Raw genomic sequence first — 13,714 nt, 5'->3', positions numbered from 1 at the left:
TGGGAATATAGGCCCAGTCTCCTCAATCTCCCCTCATAGGACAATCCCCCCATCCCAGGAATCAGTCTGGTGAATCTTTGTTGCACTCCCTCTAAGGCAAGTATATCCGTCCTTAGGTAAGGAGACCAAAACTGTACACAATACCCCACAAGGGTGTGTGCTGAGCCCCCTCCTCTACTCCCTCTTCACCCACGACTGTGTGGCTGTTCATGGTTCCAACACCGTCATCAAGTTTGCGGATGATACCACGGTAGTAGGCCAGATCACCAACAACGATGAGTCAGCCTACAGGGAGGAGGTCCAGCATGTCGTGAAGTGGTGCGCCGATAACAACCTGGCCCTTAACATCAAGAAAACCAAAGAAATCATTGTGGACTTCAGGAAGTCTAAAGGTGGAAGTCACACCCCCATCCACATCCATGGGGCTGTGGTGGAAAGGGTGGACAGCTTTAAGTTCCTCGGAGTCCACATCACGGAAGACCTCTCCTGGTCCCTCAATACCTCCTCTCTGGTGAAGTAGGCCCAGCAGCGCCTATATTTCCTAAGGAGGCTGAAGGGATGTAACCTGTCACCCCTGATCCTCTCTAACTTTTACCGCTACACAATTGAGAGCATCCTGACGAACTGTATCATGGTATGGCAGCTGTCGCTACTATGACCAGAAAGCCCTGCAGCGGGTAGTCAAAACTGCCCAATGCATTACCGGCACCCGGCTACTGACCATAGAGCACATATACCAGAAACGCTGTTTACGGAGGTCACGGACCATCATCAAAGACCCTACCCACCCCAGCCACAGTCTGTTCGCCCTCCTGCCATCTGGGAGACGCTACAGATGCATTCGCACCTGAACGACCAGATTTAGGAACAGCTTCTTTCCCAGGGCTGTCATCCTACTGAACTCCACAAATAAACTCTAAATCATGCACATCTGCCAATGCACTTTATTATGTTTATGTTTATGTTAATGTATTACAAACCAAATGAATGTTGAATGTTTAAATGTCTTAATCTAAATGTACACTCTCGGGAGCCGCAAGCCTACATTTCGTTGTACTGCACTTGTGCACTAACAATGACAATAAAGATGATTATTATTATTATTATTATTAGGTGTGGTCTCACCAAGGCTCTGTATAATTGCAGTAAGACTTCTTTACTCTTATACTGCAATCATAAGAACATAAGAACATAAGAAGTAGGAGCAGGAGTAGGCCATACGGCCCCTCGGGCCTGCTCCGCCATTCAATAGGATCATGGCTGATCCGAATCTAGACTCACGTCCACTTCCCTGCCCTCTCCCTGTAACCCCTAATTCCCTTATCTGCTAGGAAACTGTCTATCTCCATTTTAAATTTATTTAATGTTGCAGCTTCCACAGCTCTCTGGGGTAGCAATTTCCATAGATTTACTACCCCCTGAGTGAAGAAGTTTCTCCTCATCTCAGTTTTGAAAGGGCAGCCCCTTATTCTTCGATTATGCCCCCTAGTTCTAGTCTCACCCATCAGTGGAAACGTCCTCGCCTCATCCACCCGATCAAGCCCCCTCACAATCTTATATGTTTCGATAAGATCGCCTCTCATTCTTCTGAACTCCAATGAGTAGAGTCCCAACCTACTCAAACTTTCCTCATACGTCAACCCCCTCATCTCCGGAATCAACCAAGTGAACCTTCTCTGAACTGCCTCGAGAGCAAGTATATCTTTTCTTAAATATGGAAACCAAAACTGCACGCAGTATTCCAGGTGTGGCCTCACCAATACCCAGTATAACTGCAGCAAGACGTCCCTGTTTTTATACTCCATCCCCCTTGCAATAAAAGCCAAGATTCCATTGGCTTTCCTGATCACCTGCTGCACCTGCATACTAACTTTTTGTGTTTCATGCACCAGGACCCCCAGATCCCTTTGTACTGTAGCACTTTGCAGTTTCTCTCCATTTAGATAATAACTTGCTCTTTGATTTTTTTCTGCCAAAGTGCATAACCTCAAACTTTCCAACATTATATTGCATCTGCCAAATCTCTGCCCACTCACTTAGCCTGTCTATGTCCTTTTGCAGGTTTTTTATGTCATCCTCACTCATTGCTTTCCCTCCCATCTTTGTATCATCGGCAAACTTGGATATGTTGCACTCGGTCCCCTCCTCCAAATCATTCATATAGATTGTAAAGAGTTGGGGTCCCAGCACTGACCCCTGCGGAACACCACTAGTTACTGATTGCCAGCCCGAGAATGAACCATTTATCCCAACTCTTTGTTTTCTGTTAGCCAATCTTCCACCCATGCCAGTATATTACCCCCAATCCTGTGATTTCTTATCTTGATCAGTAATCTTTTGTGTGGAACCTTGTCAAATGCCTTTTGGAAGTCCAAATACAACACATCCACTGGTTCCCCTTTATCCACCCTGTATGTTACATCCTCAAAGAATTCGAGCAAATTTGTCAAACATGACTTCCCTTTCATAAAACCATGCTGACTCTGTCCTATTAAATTATGTTTATCCAAATGCTCTGTTACTGTTTCCTTAATAATGGACTCCAACATTTTGCCAACCACAGATGTTAGGCTAACTGGTCTATAGTTTCCAGCTTTTTGTCTACTTCCCTTCTTAAATAAGGGTGTTACATTAGCAGTTTTCCAATCTGCCGGGACCTTTCCTGAGTCCAGGGAGTTCTGGAAAATAATCACCAATGCATCCACAATCCCTACCGCCACTTCTCTCAAGACCCTAGGATGTAGGCCATCAGGTCCGGAGGATTTATCCGCCTTAAGTCCCTACAATCCTTTTGTAATAAAGACTAACGTACCATTTGCTTTCCTAATTGCTTGCTGCACCTGCGTGTTAAGATGAGAAATGATAAAGGCAAGAAGTCACTTGTGGGAGTGGTGTACAGGCCCCTTAACAGTAACCACATGGTAGGATGGAGTATAAAGGAAGAAATAATGGGAGCTTGTCAGAAAGGTATGGCAATAATCATGGGGGATTTTAATCTACATATAGACGGGAAAAATCAGATGGGCAAAGGTAACCTAGATGAGGAGTTCGTAGAATGTTTTCGGGATAGTTTCTTAGAACAGCACGTTCTGGAACCAACCAGAGAGCAGGCTATACTAGACCTGGTATTGTGCAGTGAGATAGGATTAATTAATGACTTCATAGTGAAGGCGCCCCTAGGTAGCAGCGATCATAATATGATTGAATTTTACATTCAGTTTGAGGGAGAGAAGAGTGGGTCCAAGACTAGTATTTTAAACTTAAATAAGGGCAATTATGAGGGCATGAAAGCAGAGCTAGCTAAAGTGAACAGGCAAATTAGGTTAAGGGATAGGTCAATAGAGTTGCAGTGGCAGACATTTAAGGGGATATTTCAGAATACACAGAATAGATACATTCCAACGAGAAAGAAAAATTCCAAGGGGAGGACCCACCATCCGTGGTTAACTAAAAAAGTTAAAGATAGTATCAGACTTAAAGAAAAAGCATATAATTGTGCAAAGATGGCTGGCAGGTCAGAAGGTTGGACAGAATATAAAAAACAGCAAAGAATGACTAAAAGATTAATGAGAGAAAAATTAAGTACCAGAGAAAGCTAGCTAGAAATATAAAAACTGATGGTAAGAGTTTCTATAGATATTTAAAAAAGAAAAGAGTTAACAAAGTGAGCGTTGGTCCTATAGAAAGTGAGTCTGGGGAATTAATAATGGAAAATAAGGAGATGGCAGTTGAATTGAACAGGTATTTTGCATCGGTCTTCACTATAGAGGATTCAAGTAACATCCCAGAAATAGCTGTAAATCAGGAAATGGAAGGGAGGGAGGAACTCCAGAAAATTACAATCACCCGGGAAGTGGTACTGAGCAAATTGTTGGAGCTGTGGGCTGACAAGTCCCCGGGTCCTGATGGACTTCATTCTAGGGTCTTAAAAGAAGTGGCTAGTGAGATAGTTGATGCGTTGGTTTTAATTTTCAAAAATTCCCTAGATTCGGGGAAGGTTCCATTAGATTGGAAAATAGCGAATGTAACTCCTTTATTCAAAAAGGGAGGGAGACAGAAAGCAGGAAACTACAGGCCAGTTAGCTTAACATCTGTCACAGGGAAGATGATAGAAGCTATTATTAAAGACGTTATAGCAGGGCACTTGGAAAAGTTCAAGGTAATCAGGCAGAGTCAACATGGTTTTGTGAAAGGGAAATCATGTTTAACCAATTTATTGGAGTTCTTTGAGGAAGTAACATGTGCTGTGGATAAAGGGGAACTGGTGGATGTACTGTACTTAGATTTCCAGAAGGCATTTGATAAGGTGCCACATCAAAGGTTATTGTGGAAAATAAAAGCTCATGGTGTAGGGAGTAACATGTTGGCATGAATAGAAGATTGGCTAGCTAATAGGAAACAGAGAGTAGGCATAAATGGGTCATTTTCTGGTTGGCAAGATGTAACGAGTGGTGTGCCACAGGGATCAGTGCTGGGACCTCAACTTTTTACAATTTATATAAATAACTTGGATGAAGGGACCGAAGGCATGGTTGCTAAATTTGCTGATGACACAAAGATAGGTAGGAAAGTAAATTGTGAAGAGGACATAAGGAGGCTACAAAGGGATACAGATCAGTTAAGTGAGTGGGCAAAGATCTGGCAAATGGAGTATAATGTGGGAAAATGTGAAGTTGTCCATTTTGGCAGGAAGAATAAAAAAGAAGCATATTATCTAAATGGTGAGAGATTGCAGAGCTCTGAGATGCAGAGGGATCTGGGTGTCCTAATGCATGAATCGCAAAAGGTTAGTATTCAGGTACAACAAGTAATCAGGAAAGCTAATAGAATGTTATTATTTATTGCGAGGGAAACTGAATACAAAAGTAGGGAGGTTATGCTTCAGTTATACAGGGCATTGGTGAGACCACATCTGGAGCACTGTGTACAGTATTGGTCTCCTTATTTAAGGAAGGATGTAAATGCGTTGGAAGCAGTTCAGAGAAGGTTTACTAGACTAATACCTGGAATGGGCGGGTTGTCTTATGACGAAAGGTTGGACAGGCTAGGCTTGTATCCGCTGGAGTTTGGAAGAGTAAGAGGTGACTTGATTGAAACATATAAGATCCTGAGGGGTCTGGACAGGGTGGATGTGGAGAGGATGTTTCCTCTTGTGGGAGAATCTAGAACTAGGGGTCACTGTTTAAAAATAAGGGGTCGCCCATTTAAGACAGAGATGAGGAGAAATTTTTTCTCAGAAGGTCGTGAGTACTTCGAACTCTTCCTCAGAGGGCAGTGGAAGCAGAGTCTTTGAATATTTTTAAGGCAGAGGTAGATAGATTCTTGATAAGCAAGGGGGTGAAAGGTTATCGGGGGTAGGTGGGAATGTGGAGTAATCAGATCAGCCATGATCTTATTGAATGGCGGAGCAGGCTCGAGGGGCCGAGTGGCCGACTCCTGCTCCTAATTTGTATGTTCGTATGTAACCTGTGCAGCAGCTGGGGCCTGAAAATCAGCTTCACTGCCCCTGGGCTGGGAAAGGGGGACATGAGGCAACATTCTCCCTCTTACCCCTTTCTACACTCCTTTTACAGGGTTTTAGAAGTGGAGCATTTACAGACAGGAAGCTCAGACCGAACATCACGTCAAGAACAGACAGAGTCGCTCGATTCATCAGGACCTGATTCAGTTGGTCCTCCAATCTGCTGGCACACCAGCGAGTTCACACTAATGAGAGACCTTTTAAATGTTCTGAGTGTGGGAAGAGCTTCAAAATCTACAAGTACCTGAAGCAACTCCAGTGGCTACACACTGGGGAGAGCCCGTTCACCGGCCCCGTGTTCCAGAAGGGTTTCACTCAGTCATCCGCTCTGATGATACACCAGCAAGATCACACTAGGGAGAGACCTTTAACCCACTCCGTGTGTGGGAAGCAATTAATTGCACCCTCCGTGCTGCTGAGACACCAGCTTGTCCACACCAATGAGAGACCGTTGACCTGCTCTGTGTTTTTGAAGCGATTCTCTCATTCTGCCACCCTCCTGAGACACCAGCTTGTTCACATTAAATGTTCTGACTGCGGGAAGAGATTTAAAAGGTCCCAGGATCTGAAGAGACACCAGCTGGAGAGAGCAGGAGAGATTCTGTTCACCTGCTCAGTGTGTGGGAAGAGATTCACTCAGTCCTCAAATCTGCTGGCACACAAGCGAGTTCACACTGGGGAGAGGCCGGTGAAACATTCTGACTGGGAAAAGCTTTCAAATGTCCCAGGAGCTGAAGAGACACCAGCTGGAGACAACAGGAAAGAGACCGTTCACCTGTTCCGTGTCTGGGAAGGGATTCACTCAGCCATCAAACCTGTTGAGACACCAGCAATATCACACTGATGAGAGACCATTTAAATGTTCTGACTGTGGGAAGAGCTTTAAAACCTCTGGGGATCTGAAGAAACACCAGTTGGTCCACGCTGATGAGAGACCATTTAAATGCTCTGACTGTGGGATGAGCTTTAAAAGCTCCGGGCATCTGAATGGACACCAGCGTGTTCACACTGGGGCGAGGCCATTCACCTGCTCCGTGTGTGGGAAGGGATTCACTCAGTCATCCCACCTGCTGCAACACCAGCGAGTTCACACCAATGAGAAACCATTTAAATGTTCTGACTGTGGGAAGTGGTTTAAAAGCTCCAGCAATTTGACTACACACCAGCGAGTTCACACTGATGAGAGACCATTTAAATGCTCTGACTGTGGTAAGAGCTTTAAAAGCTCCGGGCATCTGAATGGACACCAGCGTGTTCACACTGGGGAGAGGCCATTCACCTGCTCCATGTGTGGTAAGGGATTCACTCGGTCATCCCACCTGCTGGAACACCAGCGAGTTCACACTGATGAGAGACCATTTAAATGCTCTGACTGTGGTAAGAGCTTTAAAAGCACCGGGGAGCTGAAGATACACCAGCGAGTTCACACTGGGGAGAGACCATTTAAATGTTCTGACTGTTGTAAGAGCTTTAAAAGCACCGGGGAGCTGAAGATACACCAGCGAGTTCACACTGATGAGAGACCATTTAATTGCTCTGACTGTGGTAAGAGCTTTAAAAGCACCGGGGAGCTGAAGATACACCAGCGAGTTCACACTGATGAGAGACCATTTAAATGCTCTGACTGTGGTAAGAGGTTTAAAAGCACCGGGCATCTGAATGGACACCAGTGTGTTCACACCAGGGAGAGGCCATTCACCTGCTCCGTGTGTGGGAAGGGATTCACTCAGTCATCCCCCCTGCTGGCACACCAGCGAGTTCACACTGATGAGAGACCGTTTAAATGTTCTGACTGTGGGAAAAGGTTTAAAAGGTCCGGAGATCTGAAGGAACACCAGCGTACTCACACTGGGGAGAAGCTGTTCACCTGCTCCGTGTGCGGGAAGGGATTCACTCAGTCATCCAACATGCTGACACACCAGCGAGTTCACACTGATGAGAGACCATTTAAATGATCTGACTGTGCTAAGAGCTTTAAAAGGTCCGGGGAGCTGAAGAGACACCAGCGAGGTCACACTGTTTAGCACAGGGCCCTGCAGACATCTGGGGTGACATGAACGTGGAATGGATGAATGTTTTATAAATTTTTGTACTGCTGTTTAATCTTTCAATCTGTTGTGCTGATGACTCCCTTCGATTGACAGTTGATGGTGTTACATAGAATGTACAGCACAGAAACAGGCCATTCGGCCCAACTGGTCCATGCCGGTGTTTATGCTCCACACCCACCCTACTTCAATTAACCCGATCAACATATCCTTCCATTCCTTTCTCCCTCATGTGGCTTCCTCATAAATGCATCTGTGCTGTTCACCTCAACTACTCCCTGTGGTAGCGAGTTCCCCACTCTCACCATTCTCTGGGTAAAGACACTTCTCCTGAATTCATTACTCGATTTATTAGTGACTATTTTAAGTTTGTGGCCTCATAAATATGATGAGATTCTGATAAGCTGACCAGTATGTTGTTGTACTTTTGTCTTTTTCTGATAAATTAAACATTACTGAGCCCTTGTACGCGTGTTATGGGATGAAGTTTTTTTTTATTCGTTCATGGGATGTGGGCGATTATTGCCCATCCCTAATTGCCCTTGAGAAGGTGGTGGTGAGCCACCTTCTTGAACCGCTGCAGTCCGTGTGGTGAAGGTACTCCCACAGTGCTGTCAGGGAGGGAGTTCCAGGACTTTGACCCAGCGCCGATGAAGGAATGGCAATATACTTCCAAGTTAGAATGGTGTTTGACTTGGAGTTGGTGGTCATAGAGCCATAGAGTTATACAGCACAGAAAGAGGCCCTTCGGCCCATCGTGTCTACACCGGCCATCAAGCCCTGTCTATTCTAATCCCATTTTCCAGCACTTTGTCTGTAGCCTTGTATGCTATGGCAGTTCAAGTGCTCATCTAAATGCTTCTTGAATGTTGTGACGGTTCCTGCCTCTACCACCCTTTCAGGCAGTGAGTTCCAGATTCCAACCACCCTCTGGATGAAAAAGTTTTTCCTCAAATCCCCTCTAAACCTCCTGCCCCTACCTTGGTTATTGACCCCTCTACTAAGGGGAAAAGTTCCTTTCTATCTACCCTATCTATGCCCCTCATAATTTTGTACACCTCAATCAGGTCCCCCCTCAGCCTTCTCTGCTCTCAGGAAAACAACCCCAGCCTGTCCAGTCTCTCTTCATAGCTGAAGCACTCCAGCCCAGGTAACATCCTGGTGAATCTCCTCTGCACCCTCTCCAATGCAATCACATCCCTCCTATAGTGGCGACCAGAACTGCACACAGTATTCAAGCTGTGGCCTAACTAGCGTTTTATACAGCTCCATCATAACCTCCCTGCTCTTATATTCTATGCCTCGGCTAATCACAGAATCACAGAAACCCCACAGTGCAGATAGAGGCCATTTCGGCCCATCGAGCCTGCACCGACACATATCCCACCCGATCCCCGTAACCCCTACACCAACACACATCCCACCCTATCCCCGTAACCCCACGTATTTAATCCCCCCAACACCAAGGGTCAATTTATCATAGCCAATCAACCCAACCCGCACATCACCGGACCGCGGGAGGAAACCGGAGCACCCGGAGCAAACCCACGCAAACACGGGGAGAATGTGCAAACTCCACACAGCCGCCCGAGGCCGGACTCGAACACGGGTCCCTGGCGCTGCGAGGCAACAGCGCCAACCACCATGCCCTGGACTATTTGCAGCTCCTGGGAAATGAGGCAGTTTTTTTTATATGGTTTCAGTTTACACATTGTCACACTGAAACAAATATTAATAGTACAGTAATAAAACTCATTAAATGTCAAGAGTATCTTTACTATTGTAATACTATATGTGGTGCAGCTTCCAGAAATTGGGTTTTAATGGGCTAAATGAAGGCAAGTATCCCATATGCCTTTTTAACCACCTTATCTACCTGTCCTGCTGCCTTCAGGGATATATGTATTCTATCAGGTGTTCCCCTGCACCTGCTGCCCTTGTCCTTGTAGGTAGAAGAGGTCGTGGGTTTGGGAGGTGCTGCCGAAGAAGCCTTGGCGAGTTGCTGCTGTACATCTTGTAGATGGTACACACTGCAGCCACGGTACGCCAGTGGTGGAGGGAGTGAATGTTTAAGGTGGTGGATGGGATGCCAATCAAGCGGGCTGCTTTGTCTTGGGTGGTGTCGAGCTTCTTGAGTGTTGTTGGAGCTGCACTCATCCAGACAAGTGGAGAGTATTCCATCACACTCCTGACTTGTGCCTTGTAGATGGTGGAAAGGCTTTGGGGAGTCAGGAGGTGAGACACTCGCCATGAATACCCAGCCTCTGACCTGCTCTTGTTGCCACAGTATTTATGTGGCTGGTCCAGTTAAGTTTCTGGTCAATGGTGACCCCCAGGAAGTTGATGGTGGGGGATTCAGCGATGGTAATGCTGTTGAATGTCAAGGGGCGGTGGTTAGACGCTTGCTTGTCGGTGATAGTCATTGCCTGGCACTTGTGTGGTGCGAATGTTACCTGCCACTTATCAGCCCAAGTGTTGTGTCTCAAGGGGTTTTATACCCTTATCTATATAACAATTAAGAAGGACTCCGGGGTGGAGAGTTTAGTTAATGGCCATTTTATTTACAATGTGCTTCTTCACTCTATGCACTACATTTCCCATAGTGCATTGCAAATCACCACTACGGTATCCCATGTGGGACAATTCTAAGACACATTCAAAATACACAACATATTTCCTCCCCCTTAAAATAGAATGTCCACAAAACAGAATAACTGAAAATGACTATAACTTTGGAAGAGAGGGTAGACTGCCTCTACATTCCGCTAACCCTGGGGATTATTCTGCCCCATGCACACAGGTTAGCACTAACTGTAACTAACGCGCTCTGGAGGCTGCCTTTCTCTTTGGGGGTAACGCCTAAGCTCAGGAGCAGGCTCTGGCTGGCTCTCCCATGACCCTGCAGGCGTGGCTTCCTCCCTCGATGGCACAAGAGTGGATGGTGCCACCATCTCAGGGTCGGACGACCAGTCCCTGCTGGAGCCCCCAGCAGGTCCTTGATCCTCTGTTTCTTGGGTTACCTGTGGCGACTATCTTGGCAGTAACTGGTCTACATGCCGTCTCCATGTTCGGTCGTCTCCGGTGCAGACTCGGTATGAAACGGGGCCCGTCTTTTGAATGACCGTAGCCGGGACCCACCACTCCGGGGTGGTGTAGTTATGCACGAGGACTTTGCCCCCCACCACAAAATGTCGTTCTTTGGACCTCTGAGCTCGTCTGCTGACTTGATCCTGCTGATTGGCGTGCACCACTGCTTCTGTGGACGTTGGCCTCAGCAGGTCAAGGCGTGTCCGTAGCTGCCTTCCCATGAGTAGGTAAGCAGGAGATGCTCCAGTCGTAGCATGAGGCGTGTTTCGGTATTTCAGCAAGAAAGCATTCAGGCGCTGCTTTAGAGGAGCATCACTTCTTGCAGCTTTCAACGCACGTTTCAGCGTTCTGACAAATCTCTCCGCCAATCCATTCGTGGATGGATGATAAGGTGCGGAGAATGTGTGCTGGATTCCATTGCTCTTGAGGAACTCCTCCATCTCCTGGGATGTGAACTGTGTTCCATTGTCGGTTACGATCTGCTCCGGCAGACCAAATCCCCCGAACATCTCTCTGAGTCTCGATGGTTTTCTCCGTAGTGGTAGTGGTAGTGGACATTACTGCAACCTCCGGCCATTTGGAATGGGAGTCCACCGCGACCAGGAACATCGTTCCTTCCACTGGTCCCGCGAAGTCCAAATGGATCCGTTGCCACGGTGTCGCTGGCCATTCCCATGGATGCAGTGGCGCTGCTCTTGGCGTATCCCTGGTTGTCTCGCATGATGGGCATGATTTTGCTTCAACTTTAATTTCATGATCCAGACCGGGCCACCAGAAGTAGCTTCGTGCCAGCTCCTTCATCCGGACAATACCACAATGTCCTGAGTGCAGCTCGTTGAGGACATGTTTCCGCAGCTTTGGTGGTATGATCACTCGCATGCTCCAAAGGAGGCATCCTGACGTGACAGACAACTCCTTCCCTCTTGACAGGTAAGGTAGGAGCTTAGGTGGTGCGTCTGACACCCGTGATCCCGCGGCACTGGGCCCCAACTCCACTAGGTGTATCGAGGAGGCTCAAGCACATGGGGTGGTCCCGTCCGAACTGACCCCCGTTCAGACGGAATTCCTCATCAGCGCACGGCCCCAAAACCCCTCTCGGGAACCGGCGCCTCTCAACTTGAGCCATCTCAGGGAAATGCCCTCCGTGATGTTTAGTTCTGCGCGGAGGGGTTTCCTGTATGGGCTGCTCCTGCACACTCTCCACTTTGTCATCTTCGCCTGCTGTCCGGACACGCCTTGGCATGCCATCTTGCCATCCAGCAGAGGCAGAGGTCCCCAATGGAGGGCTCTCTGTGCGGGAGTCCTCCCTTTATCTATTGGGGACTTGGCATGGAGGGTGTTGCATGGAGCAGTCCCGTGCAATAAGATTTTGGATAAGTTCACGGACTCCCAGGCCGCTTGCTATTTCTGCGGCCTGGAGGAGTCCGTGTTCCATATTTATGTGGAATGTGAGAGGTTGCAGCCCCTCTTTCACTATTTGAAGGGGCTGCTCCTCGATTTTTGGCTGCACTTCAGTCCCACGCTCCTGATCTTTGGTCACCCGGTGCGGAGGGGAGTGGGCAGGGTGGAGGACCTCCTCGTAGGACTGCTCCTGGGCCTGGTGAAAGTGGCCATAAACAGGTCCAGGCAGCGGGCGGTCGAGGGGGTCGTTCGGCCCGATTGCCTGCCTCTCTTCCGTGGCCATGTTCACGCCCGGGTGGCCCTGGAGATGGAGCACGCGGTGTCTGCCGGCACACCTGAGACCTTCCGAGACTGGTGGGCACTGCAGGGACTGGAGTGCATTGTCACCCTGGCTGGGGTGAATTTAATTTAATTTGATAAGTTTCAAAAATTAATTTAAGTTTTTAAGTTTCATTACAGTCCACTTGTTCGGCCGGGAGAGCGAGAGGCTCCGCTCGGTGATGCAGAGAGCCCTGCAGATGGAGAAGAATGTCAACCAGAGTCTGCTGGATCTGCACAAACCCTCCACTGGGAGCGCCGACCCTCATCTGTGTGAATTCCTGGAGACCCGCTATCCGGATGAACAAGTGAAGACGACCAAGAAGCTTGTAGAGACTGGGACCCCTGCCTTGTAGGCATGAGGGCTTGTGACTTTGTACAAAGAGCTGAGACCTGAGCTCTGTAAATGTCATTCACTGTCAATAAAATGTTCAATCTTACATTAAAAAAAATTTTTTAAGGATTATTTAAAGACAAATTTCCTCCAGTTTCACAGACAGCCTTTGTCACTGCAATAATTTCTTAAATGTTTAATCATTAAATCAAAAGCATCAAAAAGGAAGAGAGTAGCAAAAGTAAAGAAAGACTTGCATTTCTATAGCGCCATTCATGACCACTGGACGTCTCAAAGCGCTTTACTTTTTGAAGTGTAGTCACTGTTGTAATGTGGGAAGTGCAGCAGCCAATTTTCACACAGCAAGCTCCCACAAACAGCAATGTGATAATGACCAGATAATCTGTTTTGTTATGTTGGTTGAGGGATAAATATTGGCCAGGACAACGGGGAGAACTCCCCTGCTCTTCTTCAAAATACTGCCATGGGATCTTTTACATCCACCCGAGAGAGCAGACGGGGCCTCGGTTTAACGTCTCATCCGAAAGACGGCCCCTCCGACAGTGCCGCACTCCCTCAGCACTGCACTGGAGGGTCAGCCTAGCTTTATGTGCTCGAGTCTCTGGAGTGGGACATGAACCCACCACCCTTTGACCCAGAGGCGAGTGAGCTGCCCACTGAGCCACAGCTGACAACGTTGGTCCCTTAGAGGTAGAGACAGGAGAAATTATTATGGGGAATAAGGAAATGGCAGAAACGTTAAAACAAATATTTTGTATCTGTCTTCACAGTAGAAGACACAAAAGTGTACCAAAGATGGTGGGGAACCGAGGGTTTAATGAGGGTGAGGAACTTAATGTAAAGTACTAGAGAAACTAATGGTACTAAAAGCCGACAAATCCCCTGGACCTGACGGCCTACATCCTAGGGTTCTAAAAGAGGTGGCTGAAGAGATAGTGGATGCATTGGTTTTGATCTTCCAAAATTCCCTAGATTCCCAAGATT

Source organism: Somniosus microcephalus, unplaced genomic scaffold (genome assembly GCF_052327205.1).
Source record: "Somniosus microcephalus isolate GS21.2 unplaced genomic scaffold, FLI_Smic_1.0 scaffold1, whole genome shotgun sequence".
NCBI classification, from domain to species: Eukaryota; Metazoa; Chordata; class Chondrichthyes; order Squaliformes; family Somniosidae; genus Somniosus; species Somniosus microcephalus.
Note: the sequence above shows the minus strand (reverse complement) of the source record.